This window comes from Ruditapes philippinarum, unplaced genomic scaffold, assembly GCF_026571515.1.
Source record: "Ruditapes philippinarum isolate M1 unplaced genomic scaffold, ASM2657151v2 ctg121_1_1_1_1, whole genome shotgun sequence".
NCBI lineage: Eukaryota > Metazoa > Mollusca > Bivalvia > Venerida > Veneridae > Ruditapes > Ruditapes philippinarum.
In genome coordinates this window covers 1,033,910-1,039,871 of record NW_026861840.1, presented here as the reverse complement: position 1 = coordinate 1,039,871, position 5,962 = coordinate 1,033,910, and positions in this window count along the sequence as shown.

Sequence of the window (5,962 nt, the reverse complement as noted above, 5' to 3'; positions counted from 1 at the left end):
TTGATTGTCATTTAATTTTTTTTGGTATGTCTTATATATAATTAGGCGGTTTCTTGTCTCGTATCCTCTCCTATTCAACATCCGGTTGTCATCCTGTTAATTGCGATAATTGGTTTAAACATATTTATTTAAGTTCGATTGCGTAACAAGTTCTATGCAACATATATTAATCACTTTCGAATCCGATTCCTGGAACCAACCAGTACTGGTGTCATGTGAAGAAACATGGACGTGACCCGGTTAGGGCTCAAACCCATGATCCCTGGGTTGAGAGGCAGACACCTTAAGCCATTAGATCCTCTGCGATATCTGTTGCAATTTAGAATTTAAGATAAAAATACCTGTACAAAATACACTTTATCAAACAAACACGTGTAATAATATTAATATGATAAACTTCCGCTGGAAAAATAATAATAATGAAATTTTCGTGAATAGTTTACGAAACCTTTTACATGAGAATAATGATACATTAATACAAAAACTTAACGAAAACATTAATGAGTATATAAATTTATTAACTCAGATTTATCATGAAGCTGGCGAATGTATGAGAATAAAGTTTAAATTTAGTTCTAATCAACCTGCATGGTGGGATGATGAATGTTTTAGATTGAAGAAACGAAAGTATCAATTATTACGTCATTTTCGTAACACAAATACACAAAATGATTTGAGATTATATAAAACTAGTCGTAACGAATTTAAAATATGTTGTGATAAAAAGAAATTTGAATACCAAAGTAAAAATAGATATAACTTAGTGAACAGCACTGATGCCATTTCTTTTTGGAAACAATTGAAATCAGCCAAACCAAAAAATAATATAACAAACAATAGCATTTCTTCTAAGGAATGGTATGATTATTTCAATAAACTATTGTATGACACAAACGCGGTAAAGGTGCCGTCACATGTGAATAACGAACATGTATCTTCCGATGAAAGTGCGAATTCACTTAATTTACCTTTTACATTATGTGAAATTGAATCAGTTATTTCTAAACTTGTAAATAATAAAAGTTCTGGATTCGACGGGATTCCATCTGAATTTTTTAAATATTCACGTCAGGACATCGGGGAACATTTGTTACTGTTATTTAACACAATTCTAACAACAGGAAATTTTCCAAATACTTGGGGTCAAAGTATTATATGTCCAGTTTACAAGTCTGGATCGCCTTCCTTACCGAACAATTATCGGGGCATTTCTATCACAAATACAATGTATAAATATTTTCTGGCGTTTTTTATAAAAGGTTATATAATTGGGCTGAAGAAAATAATAAAATAGACGAATGTCAGGCAGCTTTCAGTTGTAATTACTCAGCTATTGATAATACTTTCTGTTTACAAGCCATGATACAAAAATACTTGTCTGAAAAAGGTGGTCGTTTTTATTGTTTATGTGTTGATTTCCGAAAAGCTTTTGATAAAATTGACCATTCAAAATTATTTGATTCACTACAGAAAATAGGCATTCATGGTAATTTTTTACGGGTTTTAAAATGTATGTATTCCGATTTAAAGTCTTGTGTGAAAACACAAAATTGTTTAACTGATTTTTTCCCGTGTAACATAGGAACAAGACAGGGAGGTAAATCTAGTACGACTATTTTATTCTTTTTATCAATGAGTTGTATATCTTACTTAAACAAAACTGTGGCACAGGAATATTTATTACTAATGATATACCGGATATATTATGTCTTATGTTTGCCGATGATGTAGCGAACTGTGCAGAGACTTATCTAAATTACAACAACAATTAAATGTTATTGACACTTTTTGTTATAATACTGGAATGGAAATTAATCTTGATAAAACAGAAGTAATTGTTTTCCGTAATGGTGGTCCTTTACGTAATTATGAGAAATGGTATTTCCGAGGTAAAAGCTTAAATATAACATCTATGTATAAATATATGGGACTCATTTTCACTCCTGAATTATCATGGACTCACGCTAAGGAAAAAATGGCATCTCAAGCCCAAAAGGCAATATTATCGTTAAAATATTATCAGAAACCTTTCGGTCATTTTCCAAGTAATGAATTGTTTAAAATTTTTGATCATATGATTAAACCAATTTTATGCTATGGATCACAAATATGGGGTTTTGAATATAGCCAAACTATTGAACACGTGCATAATGATTTTTGTCGAAAACATTTATCTGTTAAAAAAACTACAAATACAGCTATGGTTTTAGGGGAATGTGGTAGATTGCCCTTAAGTATTTCGTACATGACAAACTGCATACGATATTTTTGTAAACTTCTGACCATGCCTTCATCTAGATATCCTAAACAGTGTTATTTTATGTTGAAGTCACTAGACGATGTAGGTCGAATATGTTGGGTTACCAAAGTTAAACATGTACTGTTTAGATATGGTTTTGGTTTTGTCTGGATATCTCAAGAAATTGGTGACACGAATATGTTCCTTAAACTTTTCAAACAAAGACTTATTGATTGTTGTACTCAACAATGGTATGAAAATATAACGAATTCTAGTAGATGTTTTCACTAAAATAAATTTAAATCACTTTTAAATGTTGAACGATACTTATTAATAGAAATACCATTTAAACATAAAAAGGCGTTTTGTAATTTTCGTTGCTCCAATCATAAATTAGGTATAGAAATAGGCAGACATAATAATATCCCAAGGGAAGAACGTTTGTGTACAACTTGTAATGATAGTATAGATTGTGAATTCCATGCTTTCTTTGTATGTAAAAAATACAAACAAATCCGTGATAAGTATTTATTCAATTGGTATTTTGGCGGAAAAGAACTACATGATTTTTATGTATTAATAGGTACACGTGATATAATCACATTAAGGAAGCTTATGTTTTATGTACATGTTTTCATGTTTTAATGGATAACATAAACAACTAGTCTTTTTACGCATTAATAAACATTGTTAAGGTGACGCAACCATATTACTATATTGTTGTATGTATGCTATGTATTTTGGGCCTGAGGCCTTTGAACACAAATAAAGTTATTTGAATCTTTTAGATAATTAAGTTGTTATCTGATGTGTCAAACATGCACATGTATTCAAAATACTGCATCAATTCATTTTTAGAAGGACATTTAAAATAGTTGTAAAGCTTTTAAGTGAAATTAAATTTTGAATTGAATAAGATACGATTTATCATTAAACGGTTTAATTTATCCACATGATAATGATTCTAGCCCAAAACAAACAAAACCAAGGTACTTGTTTTTTTAAAGGGACTCCGCTGAGATCTTCACATGACGGGACTGGGAAAAATTTTCGAGGTTAATGTTTCATTGATAATAACTTCTATACAAAATTTCAGATCATTCGCTCGCTCAATTTTTTTTATTTTGGACCTCAGTGGAGTTTCTTTAACATCTAATGGTTTTAATATGCCCAAAACGTCATAATTTAATTGTACGTGGCATACCTTTATACTTATTCAGTAACCGAAATGTCTTTTGTTTATTAGATGGAACGGTCGCAATTGAGTGGCTCCAACCACTACACTCACTCCATCCATTTTGACTTGCTACATATCCCACACTAAAAATACGCCTTTTGAAAGCGAGGACAACTGAGTCAAATTATGAAATGAATAATGATCAACAATAACTAAATTTGATAATTAAGCTGTAAGTATACTCTCTATATATGTATTACATTAAGCATAGTTCGCAATCAGGTGGACATAAAATATTGTATTAAATGTGTATAAAACACACTTTTTCCACACTAAAAAAGGATAATTGCTACCCTGCCCCCTTTTCCATAAAAATTTAAGTCCGCGCAAAAAACAAAAATCTTGGGAAAACTAAAATGATTCCCTCGGGAAGGAAAGATCCAACCCAAAAATTTTAAGAGAATTGAACTTGTTTTATTACATGTTTTTTAAAAAGACAAAAAATTGTATTAAAAAAGCTTTTCCCAAAAAATCGTTTATCATCAAATTTTAATATTGGAAATGATATTTAAAAAAGTCAAAATTTTTTTCTAAAGTTTTGATGGCTGTTTTCAGTTTAAAAGGGCCCTCAGTGTAACGTCCCTGTAAATGGCATAATTTTTCAAAACTGAAAAAAGACCAACGATGGGGGCCCTTTGATCAAAAGTTTAATCAGTATTTGTTTGATACAATTACTCATTTGCCCATGGAAACATATCATGCAAGATGTTGAAATAGGAATCGTGTCCATAAAATAATATCTAACCAATGCAAATTATAGTTTTAACTTCTTTAATTCACGATTTCAACAACATGAATTCACGGTTTCAACTTCACGAATTCGTGGAGATGAATCCGACAATACTTCTTTTTAGATAGTGGTATGTTAAAAGTCATTTACATGAAAGAAGTATGTGGCCAAATTATTATCAGCACAGTCAATGCCCAATCTTTTTTTCTGAAGAAAAGCTTATACAGTAAAAACCCTCAATTAAGACCACCATCGGGACTGGACCAAGTGGTCTTAATTGCGGGATGCTCTTAATTGTAAATATTCTTATCATTTCTTACACACTTAATGACAATGATCTATTTTAGTCATTTTGTTTGAATAAACAATATGTATCATAACCTGCAAATACAATATAAAAGTTAATGTCGTTAAGTTTATAATGTTACATCTGATGGGAAGATATTTCTGAAGAAATTAAATATCAAATTCTATTAAGCCTGATTTCAATATTAATTATTACATGTATATGATGTACAAAATTCATCCATCAAATAAAAAAATAAATTATTCGCAAAATCGATATGCTGAAACCAACATTAAACACTTTAAAATCTTCTTTCTCACCTTATTTCATTCAGTATCCCCCAAAACATAAGGTGTTTTTGACACATTGTGAAAGCCCAAGAACATTCAAGCAGGTGATTACAACATAAAAAAACCCAAATTTCAAGGTCTACTGGGGTTTGACTTAAACATGGTCTCAATAGTGGGGGTCAAATAAAAAAACAAAAACAAAGAATTTGGACTAATTTGTGGTCTTTAAAAATGGATAACGGTCTTAATGCTGGATCATGTAACCATTGACTCAAGAACAGAAAAATTCCGTTTATTATAAAAAATGGTCTTAATAGCGGGTTTTTGGTTCTTTAATTCCCGGTGGGTTTAAGTAAGATTTCTACTGTATTAAAATTCCAATTGTCTTATTTAAAAAATTAATTATAATATGAGTGTGCATAATTCAACTTATCATATAAGAAATGGGAATTCTTTAACCTCATATTAATGTGTGCAAAAGCAAAATTAAAAAACCACAGTGACGAAAAAAAAAATTTACTTTTTCAAACCTTATTTTCATATAATAACCCAGAACAAAATTGCTAAACAATTGTCATGCCAAAGAAGAGCACTTCAAACAGAAAAATTTGTTGATTTTTTTAACAGCGTAGGTCGTTTGCGTTTTACCAATCAGTCAGACCTCAATAGATCGGGTTTAACAAAATATCTAAAATAAATAAATTTGAGGACTGAATTCTGGTAGGTTTTAAAAGATGGAATAAGCAGGGTGGTCTGATAATTCTTAAATCATGTATAACCATTGATATAAAGAACAGAAAAATACGACGTTCTCTTTATAAAAATGTCCTAATAACGCGGGATGGTCTTAGATTCCAGGATGAGTCTTAAGAACAGAGAAACTACTGTATGACAATATAATTTGCTTCGGATAGGTGGCAGTATTGAACAAGGACAAGTATAAATAATAAAAATATTCCTAGAGACGTTGCCTAGCTTTCAGTCAAACATTGTTCTATTCTGATTCATACGTTATATAAATTTAACTTGTACTGGACATTGGGGGAATGCTCATATTTCATATCATGAACAACCGCGATAAACTGCCTCAGCTTTGATAAATATCCTATTTACAAAGTTGACTCCCTTTAAATATTATTACCATTTGCAATTCAGTTTCAATTTAGTTTTAGAGTATTAG